Source organism: Tupaia chinensis, unplaced genomic scaffold (genome assembly GCF_000334495.1).
Source record: "Tupaia chinensis unplaced genomic scaffold, TupChi_1.0 Scaffold000555_1, whole genome shotgun sequence".
Taxonomy (NCBI): domain Eukaryota; kingdom Metazoa; phylum Chordata; class Mammalia; order Scandentia; family Tupaiidae; genus Tupaia; species Tupaia belangeri.
In genome coordinates this window covers 1,066,899-1,083,362 of record NW_006160067.1, presented here as the reverse complement: position 1 = coordinate 1,083,362, position 16,464 = coordinate 1,066,899, and the positions used below count along the sequence as shown (strand labels likewise).

The 16,464-nt window shown below is 36.9% G+C and overlaps 1 protein-coding gene across 1 annotated transcript in view; it reads left to right on the top strand.

Annotated features, from left to right (window-relative positions):
• METTL15 (methyltransferase 15, mitochondrial 12S rRNA N4-cytidine) overlaps nucleotides 1-16,464 on the top strand; it is a 229,854-nt gene that overhangs the window by 207,842 nt on the left and 5,548 nt on the right. The gene's annotated exons all lie outside the window — the stretch shown is intronic.

Below are 16,464 nucleotides of genomic sequence, written 5' to 3'. Positions count from 1 at the left end.
ATTGTTTAGGATGTTTCGGAACCGCTTCAGAACAGCTTAAATTATGGGAAAGTCTGGAAATGGATGCCATTTAGCATTTTCTTTTTTCTCAAAAGGAAACTAGGAGTTCTTGGTATGAACAGAAAGTTCAACTCAGGGAGCAGCAGCTTCTCAAGACTGGACAAGTGCATTTGTGTTATATGTGACTTTTGAAAGCAATCCTTTCTCTGATCAAGAAATTAAAAAAGAAAAAAGGAACACTATGTTGTGTTTATCTAATACTTAAACTCAAGCTGTCAAAGAGAAAGATGCAATCGTAGATACATGCCCTAAATTCCAAATTTAGATATTTAAATTTACAGTAGAATTTTTGTGTATCAAATGATTAATGATGTTCATAGAATGAATTTTAATTGCCATACTTGTGAATAATTAATTAGTATAGCTTTCTCAAATATAGGCTTTATATAAATCTTAAATTTTCAAATTTGTGTGTCTGAGAAAGACATTCATATGTCTTATATTTCATCTTTAATTTGTCATAGAACATCTCAAATACATACAGAAACAGAATACTGTAATGAGCTCTCATGTGTCTATCACTTGTCTTCAACAATGATCACTTTACGGACAATGATGTTTTGTCTATAATCTCACTTTACTAATATGTGAGGTTTTGTTTGTTTGTTGGAGTTTTGCCATAGGGCATGTGCACTAATCAGAGAGACACTGAGAGAGGCAGAGAGAGGGAGAGTAAGAAATCATTCCCCAGGGGATAGCCACACTGCAGTCCCTTCTCCTCCATTCTCCTCTCAATAAATAATATTTTTAAAGTGCATTATGCTGACAAATTTTATTTTTGAAATTATAGTGCATTGTTTTAAAGGGATTTTGCAGTATGATATGGGAGAATTTTTAATATATTGCCAAGTTAACACATAGAATTGTTCTATCAGCCTTTGCGGAGAACTGTTTCACAAAGCATATAATGCCAGGTTCGTCAGTTTTAACATTGGCAGAGAATGGTGTTAGTAAATAATAAAAATGCTTATATGAATTCTGTTTTTTGACTTACTTCTCCAATAGCGACTCACTATGTCACAAGCCTCCTGCCTCAGTGTCATCAGTGCTTGGGACTGTGGGTATATGTTACCACACCCAACTATTAAGGTAGGGATTTGATCTCTGTAAGGAAGGTCTGAGAATATGAGTTGCAAATATGAACTGATGGGTGCATAGGAGATAATTAGTTAAATGATGCATGGGATGGAGAGGGGGGTAAGTTAATTAAAGGTTCATGTAATAAATATTATCTTAAGTTGCTACTTTGAAATCACACTTACACTATTAATTTACTTAGTAAACTGTTTATTCACATACAGAATATATTCTTCTTCTCCATTATAGTTACAAGTTCTAAATTTGTTAATCCCAATGAATGAAATATCAGCATGACTATATGGGCAAAATAGAATTATGACTTTACCTCAGGCTTATTTTATCCTTTGTATAGTAGTTAACTTTAGTGCCCAAGCTTGCTTACCGCTTTTTCTGAACATGCTTTATTTAAATCTGAACCATCTTACAATAAGATCAAGTTAGAAAAAAATTCTGGGTAACAATGTAGTTGGAGTTAAGACAGGAGAAAGCACTAGGTTAATGCTCTGAATCCTACCTGAAGAATTTGATGTTTCTCTTCACATGTAAGACGTACTTGGGAATGAGAAAAATTCCCAAAGGTAAGTTGCCATTCCAGTATCTGATTAGAAAATTTAAAAATACCCTCATATTCAACAATGATGCACCTGTTTCATCCATCATTTTAACATTCTGTATAGTATGGACATTTTAAAATTCACTGTTAGGTGGCAAAGGATTGTGCTGGTTTGGACAGTGTCCCTTGACCCCAGATTTGTTCCTTCCTAGATCCTCTGAATGCACTCTTATTTGAAAATGCTGTCATTGCAGATGTAAGTAGTTAAGATGGGGTACACTGGAGCAGAGCAGCCCCCCACCCACTGTTTTTTCGTGTGTGTAGGGGGGCTAGTGAGACTCACCACCAGGGGGATGACAGTCCATTCTTCTCTTTACAGTTTGGGCACACACACACACACATGCCTGTTTTTCAAACCATTGAGTCTGGGGCTCAAACCCTCAGTCAGCCATGCAGGGTCTGACATCTTAACCACGTTGCCTGCTGGCCCCAGGGCAGGCCTTTGATCCAATATGACGGCTGTCCTTATAAGAAGAGAGACACAAGGGGAAACCCGACTTGAAGGTGCGGAAGAGATTGGAAGGCTGTATCTACAAACCTAGGGAGCCTAAGGATTGCTGGCAGTTGCCAAAAGCTAGGAGGGAAAATATGGAACAGTTTCTCCTTTGAACTCCCAGTAGAAACAAGCCCTTCATAACACTTAGCTTTTGGACTTGTAGCTTCCAACTGGAGAGTACATTTCTGCTGTTGTAAACTATCCATTGGTACCTTGTTATAGCAACCCTAGGAAACTGCTACTCTGACCGCAAAATCTTGAATAATATGCATGAGCAAAACTCTTCTTCAGTGAACACAAAATTGATTTAAAAATGTTTTAGTGTAAAATATATATTAAATATTTTCTGTAATGAGGGTGTTTATTATCATTCTTCTTGCCTGCTTCTTAATCTTTGTTGTAGGGTACATAATTAAGTAAGTTAATGAGTTTTGAATCATTAACTCTGAGGAATAGTTTTGGGAAAATTAAATAGTAGACATAGAAAATAAACACTAATTATTGCAATGAATGAGCATTATTTTTCTAATAAAATATTTTGAATCTTTGAATTGACTTCCTTCTTTACTAAGTATCTTAAGATAAAGTCAAAGTCATTACATAGTTCTTTCTTAACAGTTTTTAGTACATCACTTAAAAGTAATTTAATAACTATACACAATTTTGAATCGACATTTCCTATTTTGTTTTATTCATTTTGTTTTTAAAATTGTGTACTAGTTACTATGTTCTCTATAGTTTCTAGGATGTTTCTGTGAAAGATAATTGTTTATCTCTTCTATTTGTTTTTAATTTATTTATAGTGAATATTTATTGTGCTATGACCAATAGTTTATAAGAGAATACACTATGCCTAATATCTCTTTTTCTCTCATTTTTGCAGAGTATTAATATCTTCAGAACTTTTAAAATTCTTGTTTTGGTTTTTGTTTTTAATGAAGATTCACAGACATGGCCATGGGTGGACAAGTGGGCGGGTGCTGCCACGTGGTGGCAGAGCCCACACAGCAGGCCCAGGAGGGTCCTGTCCCAGCCGAACAGGCAGCGTGGTGGTGTATAACTAACTGAAAAGCTAGGGCAGGAGGGTAGCACATGGTGAGACCCTGTCAAGACAGGCCTCTCCCTCCTACTGAGGTCTTTCTCTTGCATTGGAAAAAACAAACAAAAATAAGTAGCACCAGAGACATGGTAATTCTGTATGCAAACTTTTAAAAAGGAATTTTACTTTCATCTGAAATCATCCATCCAAAGAGTATGGAACTGTTTCTATGAATCTAGTGATTAAAAAACATCAGGGAGACAATATATATGTATATATGCATTTAATAATCATATATTAAAGGCTAACCCTTTAGAAATTTAGAAAGACTTTCACATCTCTCATACTTCTGTTCCTTCTCTGTTCGCATTGATATGTGAATTTCTTTCTTTTTTTTTTTTCTTTTTTTCTTTTGGAGAGGTTTTTGCAATAGGGCGGGTGCGCTCGCCAGACAGACAGACAGAGAGAGAGAGAGAGACAGAAAGCGAGAAATCACCCCCCAGGGAGGATGGCCACGCTGCAATCCCTTCTCCTCCATTCTCCTCTCTGAATCTTGGGCACGCACGCACACGCGCCCGGCATGAGTTTTAAGCCACCGTGTCTGGGACACGAACCGTGGTCGACTACGTGGGAGTCCAGCGACATAGCCATTACGCTAACTGCTGGTCCCGATATGTGAATTTCTTATGCCAATTGATCTCATGTTAATTTATGTTTCAATTTGACCATGAATATAGAAATACTGGGCAATCTGGCATGTACTATGGCAAACTAAGCCCTAAGTAGTAGAATCTTTGTAGTAAATATTGACTAAGAATTACTTTGGTTAAAAATTTTGGAACTAGCAGTTGGTGTAATGGCTATGTCACTAGACTCCCATATAGTCAACCGTGGTTCAAGTCCTGGACCCGGTGGCTTAAACTCACGCTGGGTGCATGTGCATGTGTGCCCAGGAACCCAAGAAGAGAATGGAGAAGAGATTGCGGTGTGACCATTCCCCTTGGGGGGGTGATTTCTCGCTTTCTGTCTCTCTGTCTCTCTCTTTCTGACGAGTGCATGCGCCCTGTAGCAAAAACTTCTCAAAAAATTATAATATTTTATTGTACCTATGTTTCTATATTGCTGCAGTATTCTAATAAATGTTTTTCCTGCAAGCAACATTCTGTAGTAGAAAGGGATATGCATTAAAATGTAAAGGGAATTTTGTGAGGTGATAAAATAAGTTGAATGACAGAAATTCTGATCAGAGATAGATTTTTCTCAGCACCACAATGCCATATGTTTGATGTTGAATGAAGTGTGGTTTGTAAATATCAGCGCCATATTCTAAAGAGGCTGGGTTTTATAACAAGCAAATCTATTTTTGTATTATTTTCTCAAATTTCATCTGTTTATAGCTGCTATTTCCAGCTAATGTTTGCTAACACACAGGGAGTCTGCAGAAATGCAAAGAGAAAGTTTAAATATAAATTATTCTTTAAAAAGTCCATTTACAACATACATTTAAAAAACATTAAAAAATTAGTAGAATTAATTATGTAAGGTACAATGGTCATTGTTTACAACACATGTCATGACTCTTTACACTTTTTGGCCACTTCGCTTTCTTCTCTTATAATCCACCCAAATTATTAGGCAATAAAGTAAAGAAATAAAATGTAATGCTCTGATAGGCAAGGAGAGAGATTGCCTTTTTGGTAATGCCCTGTCTCCTTAGGCTATTCTTTACCTTAAATACTGTACAAGTTTTCTACCATAGCAGTTTCATTGTTAAATGTGTCATTGCTCAAATGCTAAAATTACAAAGCCAAAATCAAACAAGAGGACATACTCCATTTTTGATTGTTGACTCATTGCTTCTGCCTGGTAAACCCTGTCTTTATGCTTTGCCCAGTAATATTTCTCTGCATTGCACAGGAACGGATTTGCATTGTTAAGCAATACAAATGATGGCTTTTTCCTTGTGAAGGAAAAAGAACTATCATCTGATTCTTAAAGGTGTTAAATCAAGGTGGAGACTGTATAGCATTGCAGATAACACTGTTGGCTGTGGAATCAGAAACCATGAGTTTGAATTTCAGGTGTGCATATGTTAGCTGAAGATACAAACCCAATGATGGCCTTTAATCGCTTGAATTCTCACTTATTTTACTTTAAAATGAAAGTGTTGATGCTTTCTCATTAAATTGCTGATAATACATGTTTATGAAGGAACAGAAAGTTATAAGGATTGAATGAGATAATGCATGTAAAGCAATTAATACTATGTGGGCACGTAATAAATACTTAGTGAACACATGGTGCTATTATTTGGCTGAAACGGTTCTACCACAGTGTAATTTACATTTTTGGACACTAAGGATGTGTATTCTTGCTAGTTTTGTTTTTTTTTTTTTTTTTTTTTTGTGGAGTTGGAGGACAGTTAGCCAAAGGGTGTGTGTGCTTGCCAGAGAGGAGAGAAACAGAGAGAGGAAAAGAGAAATCACTCCCCAGGGGGGATGGGATGGCCATGCCACAATCCCTTCTCCTTCATTCTTCTCTCAGGATTCTGGGCACACACTCACACAAGCCCTCATGATTTCCAAGCTTTCCAGTCCAGGACTCAAACCAGGGTTAATCATCTGAAAATCCAGCTGCCTTTACAACCTTGCCACCCGCTGCCCTCAGTTCCTGCTATTGGATTGTCAGAAAAGTCATGATGCATTTTTGCATAGAAAAGCAAAAAACTGTTATGACTTTTCTGACAGCCCAGCAGTTTTTGTTTTTGTTTAATATATATATGTGTGTGTGCGTATGTATATATATAATTTCAATTTCTTTTATACATTCAACCACATATGTCACTTAGCTTACAAACTGGACCCACCAGTCCAGTTGAAAATACTGTGCACATTATCTTCAACAGATAATAACACATTTTTTTGTCCCATAAATGCCATTTCTCTCTATTTTTCTCCAAATCTCTTTCTTCAGACTTTCCTCCTTCACCTACCCTCTTCCCACATGGTATCTGATATTTATAAACATTTTCTGTATTTCTGTATCATCTAGTCATTCAGTTTTGGCCGTAGAGTGTGGACACTAGCTTCAGCAGTACATCTTCCATATTCATCCACTTTCTGTCAGAAGCCAGGGTCTTGTTTTTTATGGCTGAGTAGTATTCCATAGAGTATATGTGCCACACTTTTTCAACCCATTCTTCTATTCATGGGCATTTGGGTTAGTTTCATGTCTTAGCAATGGTGAATAAAGCGGCAATAAACATCAATGTGCAAGCACTTTTCTGATGAAGAATGCTTCTGTCCTTTGGGTAGATACCAAGGAGTGGGATTGCTGGATCTTATGGTAGTTCTATTTGTATATTTTTGAGGAATCTCCAAATTGTTCTCCACAGTGACTGGACCAATTTACATTCCTACCAGCAGTGTAAGAAAGTTCCTCTTTCACCACACCCCTGACTACACTTGCCATTTTATTTTTTTTTAATCTTAATCATTCTGACTAGAGTTAGGTGGTATCTCATTGTGGTTTTGATCTGTAAGGAGGGATTTTGAGCATTTTTTTTGTATGTCTTTGGCTATTCATATGTCTTTCTTGGTAGTTTTTTCAGCTCATTCTTCCATATTTTAATAGGGCTGATCATCTTTTTTTCAGGAAAGCTGCTTGAGTTCCCTATGTATTCTGGTTATCAGTCCCTTATCTGACACACAGTTTACAAAAATATTTTTACATTCTAGGGGCTGTCAATTCACACTAATTACTGTGTCATTTGCCATGCAGAAACCTCTTAATCTGATGTAATCACACTTGTCTATTTTTGGATTTATTGACTGTGCTTTGGGATCTTAGAGACCCCAGAAATAAGCTCCCAAATATACAGCCAACTGATTTTTGACAAAGGGTACCAGTCAATCCAGTGGGAAAAGAAAAACCTCTTTAGCAAGTGGTGCTAGAAATGCTGGATATCCACCTGCAGAAAGATTAATCTTAACCCCTACCTCTCACCATTGACAAAGATCAACTCAAAGTGGATCAAAGATCTAAACTTAAGACCTCAAACTATAAAACTACTGCTGGAAAACACTGGGGAAACTCTGGGAGACATTGGAGTAGGCAAAGACTTCTTAAACAGCCCAGTAGTTTTAAGTATACCCTCAGCATCACTTAGTGGCAGTTGATTGTGTTATAGCCATTTTCTTACTTGGGAATTGTATTCTAATTTATTATTTATTTAACACTCCCAGTGCTTCAGCACGTCATAGAACACACAACCATTGCTGCTGTAGAGTTTCCATTCACAAGAAAATAAGATGGAATAAAAAGAATAAGTTGCTGAACTTGTTTGATTTTCACTTAAGTTGGAGAAAGTATTTGTCTTCCAACAACTCCCTATCAGTAAGTGGCTGACCTATGTAGTCTTTGTAGTAAGATTCTCTAAAGCGCATTTTGAGAAGGAAAATATATTTTGTGAGATATAAGATGGAAATTTGACACAGGAGTATGAGAAAGTTTCCCACTTCTGTATTCTAAAGTCAATTAGAAGAGGGTAAGGGACCAATAAAAGGTGTTGCAGGTCTTAAAAGGAAAGTACCTGGTATGAGGTGGGTGGACTCCTTATACATAGAATGAGCGGATTGTCTTCCCCTTTACAAATCAAGAAATACATTTCAAAACTGGATCCCTCTAATTCCCACCTGCTCACCTTTTTCTCAGCATTTGTAAATTTCTTCTTTCATCTCTACTTTATTCCTGTGTTTCAGCAAGAATTTTCTTACCAAAATAACATCCATTTTTCTGTTTTCTTTCATATCATGACTTCTTGCAGCAAATTTATACTGTCTCCAATTCCTCACTTCCTTTCTACTTACCCAATTTCAGTGTATTCTCAAGGGGAAAAGAAACTGTTTTCTTAAGAGTTAGTGTTGGCTCCTTAGACCCAGTACCCTAGTCACCATCTTGAGCTACTTGTTCTCTGAAGCATTTGATAGTTTTTATACTTTTATAAAGATATTTTCTTGGGCCAACCAGTGGTTTGGTGGGTCAGGTAGCTGGATCCCACATGGCCAACTTTGAGGTTCTAGTTCCAGACACAGTGACTTAGAAAACATGCTGTGTACATGTGTATGTGTGTCCAAAATCCAGACAGAAGAATGGGAGAGAAGGGATTGAAGCTTTGCCAACCCCCTAAAGAGTGATTATCCTCTCCCTCCCTCCCTCCCTCTCCAGCATGCATATACACCCTATAGCAAAACTAAAAAACAAAACAAAAATTCTCCATTGCATTCTCCAAAATCACTCCTTCTATAGGTTTATCTCATTAACACTCTAATACTTTCACTAGATCCTGTTCCTCGCTCTGTCCCTTTAATCCAGACTATGACTCATGTGAATTGTTCCTGAGGTGTAGGTAGTCCTAAGGATATTTATTTAGTAAAAATAATACTGTGAAAATATTTCACAGTCATCCATGGAATGGATGAGCAGTGGTAACTTATTGTTATAACGTAAAATGGAAGAAACAGGTTGGAATCTTTCTGGATGAAAAAAGGGGGGAAAAGACATTTTTATTATGGTATAGGTGTTAAACCAGGAAGAATCAAGGAGTTAAGGTTGCCATCAAATCAGGTAAAATGTTTACTAACCAGGATTTCATTCAAGATAACCTGGATCAATCATCTCACTAAGAACAACTGGAAACCTGGACAAGATATAGATCTTGAAACTCTGCTTCAAATCATCTTCATTCATGAAATTTAGTTAATTTGGTCCTGGAGGCCAGAGTCCCTAATGCCCATTTTTTACAGTGGGGTTAAAAATTGTATTTCTCTGATCATTTTTGTAATTGTTCATAGTGTTCATCATGAGATAAAAATGTGGTTTTGAAAAGAGAGATAAAATGCAGTTTAAAAAATACCCATGGGGGATTAATACACATACAGTAAATATGTTCAAGGAAATTTTGAAATGAGCAAAAAACTAAAAAAAAAAAAAAAAAAGAAGAAAAGAAAAGAAACAAAACTTCTATAACTGAACAGTGTAATATTCAAACTTTAGAACTCTGTGGATGTATTTAAGAGCAGATTAGACAGCAAAAGAATGAACTAGAAGGGGCCAGCCCTATGACCAAATGTTTAAGGGAGCTTTATCTTACATGGCCAACAGCAAAGTTCAAACCCTGGCCCAGGAGGCTTGAAACACACCCTAGGCACATGTATGTGTATGCTGCAAATCCCAACAGGATGGAGAAATGAAGGAAAGGGATTGCAGCATGACCACACCTCATTTGGGTGGAGGGGGAGGTGAGTGCTTGCTTGCTTTCTGACTCTAGCGAGCACATGTGCTCTCTAGAACTTTTTTTCCTCTTTTTTTAAAAGAATGAACTGGAAGATATTTTAGAGGGGGAAATATAAAGAATGAAGCATGGAAAGACAGGAAGATGGAAAATGCAACAAGGCATCAGCAGTTGGTGTAATGGCTATGTTGCTGGACTCCCATGTCATCCACCGTGGTTCAAGTCCCGAACCCGTTGGCTTAAACTCATGCCAGGTGCTTGTGCATACATGCCCAAGATCCTGAGAAGAGAATGGAGAAGGGATTACAATGTAGTCATCCCCCCCTAAGGGGTGATTTCTGTCTCTCTCTATGTAGTCATCCCCCCCCTAAGGGGTGATTTCTGTCTCTCTCTTTCTGTCTCTGTCTTTCTAGCGAGTGCACATGCCCTCTAGCAAAAAAAAAAAAAAAAAGCCTCACCAAAAAAATGAAAATGCAGCAACAACAAAAAAGTTTAAGAGACCTAGAAGGTACTAGGTTGGTCTAAATTCAGTATGATTAGAGTCCAAGAGGAGACCTTCCCCCAAAATGAAGCAGAATACACAAAGGGAAAAATGACAGTATTTTCTAGACTGGATGACAGACATCAAGCTACAGAGCCAACAAGGTCTGAAACATCCTAAGAACAGAATAGTAAAAACCTGCTGAAAATCAAAGTCAAAGCAAACAAAACAAAACAAAACAAAACAAAACAAACAAAAAGCACATGGATTGAAAGACAACAGACATTCTTGAGAAGTATAGCTCACATGAGTTATTACAGGGGTAGAAGAGGAGAAGTATGATGAGGAAATCCAGGAAATCAAGATGTGAAAAGAAAAAATCAGGAATCAATTTGGTATCACACAAACTTGTTTATCTAGAAATTTGTGTAAATAGGGAACTAAATATAAACATCTATGGAAATTATAGTTAAAGAACAGGATACAGGATATAAACATAAATCTTGACAATATAAAATTAATAGTGGTTACCAAAATGATGAAGCTAAAGTGTGGGAGATAAGTTCACTAATTTACTTTTTTTTAAAAAGCAAGAAATCAGTACTGTCAAAATGTTAAATACTTAACTTTTTCAGAAATTATTTCAACCTTTTTGTACACTTTATAACTTTTTGTAAGATTAAGGAGTTTTTTTATACTTAAAAAAATCTAGATTTGGCAATTTCTCATTCTCCAGTTTCCAGTTAAATTTAAGTAAAATTAAATGTCACAAATATATTCAAAAACAAGCTATTAGTCTCATGTGTCCTTTTTATAAATTTTTTGCTGTTCTGTTTAGACCCTGTCCTTAGTGATATGATACATGAAAGATTTTGTTAATGATGTTTAGTTAGAGGGATTAGTTATTCTTTGAAAATGTATTTCCATATTTTGTGATGTTTAAATTTAGCACATGTCTATCTTTCCAAAACAATCAGGTTGTGATTAGTATTATGACTTTGAAAGACCACATGTGGGTCTGGGATCAGATAGGCCTGTGTGTAAATCCTGACCTGACACTAAGTAATAGGATAGCCTTCATACATAATCTCTGAGCCTCAGTTCACACATCTGAAAAATCAGATGCATACCTGTTTTATAAGGTGGTTGTGTTCAACATAAAGATGTATATTAAATACTGGAGTGATGCAGAAAGTGATCAATACCTGTATTTGTTTTTGTTTTAGTCCCAACAGTTTTACTAGTATTTTTATATAAACTGATAACCTGTACACTGTTCGAGTTTACACTGGATCCGCCAGTGTTCCTCCACTTCCTCGGAAACTGACTCTCAATTACATGGCCGCTTTGCAATCTGCCATGTTATTCCATATCCAAACCTCTCAGCTAATTTGCGTACATATGGAGCTAACCATAAATGGCCATAGAAATTATAGTTATAGAACAGGACACAAACATAAATATTGATAATGTAAAAATAAATTTTCTTAAATGCCCAGATCTCTGTTTCATTCTTTCACAGTTGATTGGTCTAGGACTGGATTCTGATATGCAAACAAGGCTAATATTCTGAGTTTAGGCCTTCCCCCTTTTGTTTTTGTTTTTGTTTTTGACCTGAGTTTAGGCCTTCCCCTTTTGTTTTTGTTTTTGAATCTAATGTGAAAAGGAGATCTCTGCAACTCCATAGAAATGACTGACAGAAAACTTAAAAACTCACAGGTCCACCTGCCCACTATGTGAGAAAGAATGACTCTGATTTGTAAGAAACTAAAAAAGAGAGGGGCTGGAGAAGAGAGCTTTCCCTGGGAACATTCACATTCCTTAATCCAGTTGTTCCAAAGGCCCTTCTCGTGGTCTGGTTGTGTAGCTCTTTCTTGAATTCTGTTTGCTACTCAGTTCCTTCTCTCTTCTCTATCTCTTAATAAAGCCCCTTTAAGTTGAGCTTCTGTTTGTACTGAATCATTGGCAGGTTTACAATAAATAACATGTGAGTTTTTTCTTCTAAATGTTAAATCACTCCTTGCAATCCTTAGGTCCAACCTATGTGGTACAGTGCATAGCGTACTGGACTGCAGTGCTGGAAGCCACAGGGCTGACTGCAGGTTTAGGCTCCATATCAGCCTAAAAACACAGTAGGTAATATACCTGCAGGTGTATACACAAGTGCCCCAAGTCTTGAGGAGCTGGAGGAGTGAAGAAAGGGGATTATGGAGTGATGAGACCCTAACAAGATTGCTTTCTACATGTATATGCCTGTAGAGTCTTATCATTACCAAAAAGAAAAAAAAAAAAGTGTACCTAATTGCACAACTTCCAGTTCCTAAGTAATAAAATATATTATTTCATCATTAGTCTTCCTAACCACATTTGGGCATATAAATCTGAAAGAGACTGCAACTCATAGACTTCACTTAAACCATGGCAAACATCTTACATTCTTACATGGTCCTGATTTGGTAGGAAAAGGAGATTATGTCATGCTCCTGGGTTTGCATACATTTTTTATGATTCTGCCTTTTTCTTTTGAGTGGCACCATACCTACTTCTGACTCTGCAACATCATTGTTTTCACACAGAAACCCCTTTGATGATGAAGGAAACATGTTTAAGAGCCAGCCAGATGGTTTTTCCATTTCTCAATATAGGCATACATATATATTTTTTCATGAGGTGGGGAGGGGTCAAGGAGAAGAGAAAAAAACCCAAAACCTATAGTGAATGTTGAACCTTTCTTGTTATTCTAGAATCTATCATTGTTCCTTTGAAGAAATTCAACATTTGCCTTACAACCAGAGAATAAACATCAGCTGCTAGAGAAAGCTATTGAATTTCAAAATCCCTTTGAAATGTCACATTAACCTGTTTAACTTTCAGTCAGTTCTTTAAAGTATCAAACATTTCCTGATGACTCCCAGATCTATGACTGCTTATATTTTTCTAACTTAAAAGTTTGTTTCCTTCACTCACAAATGAACTGTGGTGAGTGAATCAGCACTGCCTGGGCCCAGGAGAGGCGCATCACAGCTCCGGTCCCTGTGCAGCCTTCCTGCAGGTTAGTGCAACTGCAAGCACTGAAGAGGGTCAGATGCTACATTTTGTCTATTTGGCCAAAGCTCTATATCTCTACCCTTTTATTTAGCCCGTCACTGAATTTTAATGTTTTTGTTTTTTTGAAAGATTTTTGCTTTATGGTGCATGCGCTTGCTGAAGAGAGACAGAGACACAGAAAGTGAGAAGTCATCCCCGGGGGGGGGGGGGGGGGATGGCCATGCTGCAATCCTTTCTCTATTCTCCTCTCAGGACTTTGGGCATGCACACACATGCACCTGGCATGAGTTTCAAGCTGCCAGGTCTAGGGCTTGAACTGTGATTGCCCATGGGGGAGTCCAGTGCCTTAAATGCTATGCCACTTATTTGCCCCTAAATTTCAGTCTTTAAAAAGCTGTATTTGTTTCATAGGTTATAATGTTTTTTTGTTTGTTTGTTTGTTTGTTTTTGAGATGAGTGAAAATCAGGCAACAATCACAATGCATCATTTTACTCAGTAGCACCTATTCTGTGTCTATTGAGGATAGAAGTAAAAAGAAAAACTGTGCTTCCTGTTCTTACAAACCTTGATATGGCATAAGGTGTGGCAACTCTCTTCATTTCGGAAAGTTAGAGATTATGGGGTAAATTCTGTAAGGGAAGTCAATGTACTGTGGAAGTCAAAAGGAACGAAAGAATGAAGTTTCCTTTCAAAGCAGATCTGGATTTATACCATCCTTTTAGAGTGAGAACTATAAGGATTTTATGCTTAATGAGCAAGAGTGTAGTTTCCCAGGACGTAATACCAGATGGCCTTGCACTGTCACCGATGATAATCTTTCTTAGACTCACTGTTAATTATTCTTGTTTGCTGATATCCATGTGCTTTGACCTAAGTGGCATAGTTCTGTAGGACATCCACCTAGATTTCCATGCACATGAATGCACACGTTCACATTTTACACTAATATTTATAGACATGGATGACTGCCTAACAATAGTCATGAAATAATAACCTGTCTGAATGAGCCATTCCTCCCTAGAATTAGGATTCTTGAATTTTTAAAGCCATAATCCCCTCTGAAATGCTAATTTAAAAATTATAGCCTTTCTAAAGAAAAAGTCACTTATATGTTAATTTTGTATATAACATCAAGGGGTAGTTATGAAAACCCCTTAAGTGTGTCATGGAGTCCAGTTCAATAACTCGTGCACTGTGGAAACATCTCTCAATTCAAGTTATATTTCCCGGATGTAACACTGTGGTATGTGAAAGGATAAAGACTAAGAATTTCTACCTACCTTTTAAATTCATTGCTTTCTTCACACTGAGGGGCTTCAAGCTCCATATACCATATTAGAGGTAGGTTCTCAATCTTGGCATCAGTCTATCTGCTCTGTGACCTCGTAGGCCTACACTAGACACAAACGATGGGAGACATTAAGTGAATTCTGAGGACATCAGTAGACTGAATATTTTAGCCACATGATGTTCGGTAGAAATATTGGGTTCTCGAGACCAGCAGATGATGTAATGGTCATGTTGCTGGACTCTCATGTAGTCACCTGCAGTTCCAGTCCTGGACTTGGTGACTTAAAACTCAAGCTGAGCGTATATGCGTGTGTGCCCAAGATCCGAGAGGAGAATGGAGAAGGTATTGTGGTGTGGTCATCCCCCTGGGGGAGGGGAGACTTCTCACTTTCTACCTCTCTCTCTCTGGTGAGCACATGTGCTCTATAGCAAAAGCCTTCAAAAGGAAAGACATACTGGGTCGTGAGGAAAGCCATGATGCATTTTTGTGTGGAAAAAACAGAAAAATATGTCATGACTTTCCCGACAACCTAATATATTGTAATCCACAAATTTGCACCACATTATCATTTGAATGTTTTGAGAAACCACATGGAGAAAAGTAAAATGAAACAGGTGAAACTAGTTTTAATAGTGTAGTCTATTTAATACATTCAAATATTTCAACATGTACTCAATATAAGAATGAGATGTTTTCCTTTTTTGTATTCTAAAACTATAAAATGTGATGTGCAGTTTATACTTAAAGCACATCTCAGTTTGAGCTAGTTACTCAAGAACTCAATCACAGCTGGTGGATCTAGCTTTGTTACAAAAGTGTTTCACCTTAAAAAAAAAATTTTCCTCCTCCCCTATAACCCTCTGACAATAAGTGAATAAACAATTGAGCTTTTCTACTCGTGAAAGCCATATATAATTCTAGGAAATAGAAACCCAGGGGAAGCCAGGAATGACATGTATAATGGAAAGTGTTTAAAGCAAATGATTGTTTAAGAAGATAAATAAAATAAAATTCCTCCTTTCTTACTCCCTTCACCATACAGAAATATTGACGTACTCTTTACATATAGAGCATTTATAGGAATAGTCTCGAAGACTAAAACAAAACTACAGTTCATATGTATCAGTTTTTTAAAGAAATTTATCAGAGGATATGTCCCTTGCTGAAGGGAGACAGAGGCACAGAGAGAGAAAATGCAACAAAGCTCTCTCCACAGGGCATGGTCACGCTACAATCCTTTCTCCTCCATCTCTCCCTTCTTTTGGGATTTTAGGCATGCATGCACATGCCTCCAGCATGTTTTTCAACCTTCCTGGTTTAGGACTTGAACTGCAAGATCAGCCATGAGAGATTCTGCTGCCTTAACCACCATACCAGTGACTGACCTATAAGTAGGTGTTATTTTAAAGACTCATTTTGACATGATTCTTCAGTTAAGCTATCTCATTTATGTTTCATTTTTGGAATAACAATATTGTTGCCATTGAATGAAAAAAAATGTTCAAAATTCTTTCAGGCACTGATTTTTACCCAATTAAGCGCTCTGTTGTGTTTTAAATGGCATCATTTGGAGCAGACACATCATTTAAAGAAAGGGCACATTATTAAGGTTTTTTTTTAAAAAAAAAAAAGAAAAGAAAGCTACTCTGGGCATCTTGAATCTTTTTCTGAGAGTTAAAAAAATTTCAATGCCAGCAGTTAATAAATGTTAATACAATTTTTTTAAAATAGTGGCTACAATATTACAGTGTTAATTGTGTTACTCACTGAAAACATGTAATGACTCATATTTTATAGTTGTTTCTTATGCAATTTAGAGAACTTTTCAGACACTTGATAAAGAATGAGGGACTCCAAACCTGATACAATGACTCTAGAAAGATCATTTCCTTTCTTTAATAGAGTTTGGAGATTTTGCAATTAAGAATAGGCTAAAGCAACTTGAAATTGTATTATGGATTCATAATCTTCCTGAACTCAACTGGATCTCAACACAATCAGTCTATCTCTGTTGTTTCCAATCTTTTCAAAATAGAGAATATTTTTCCTATTCCTTGCTACCA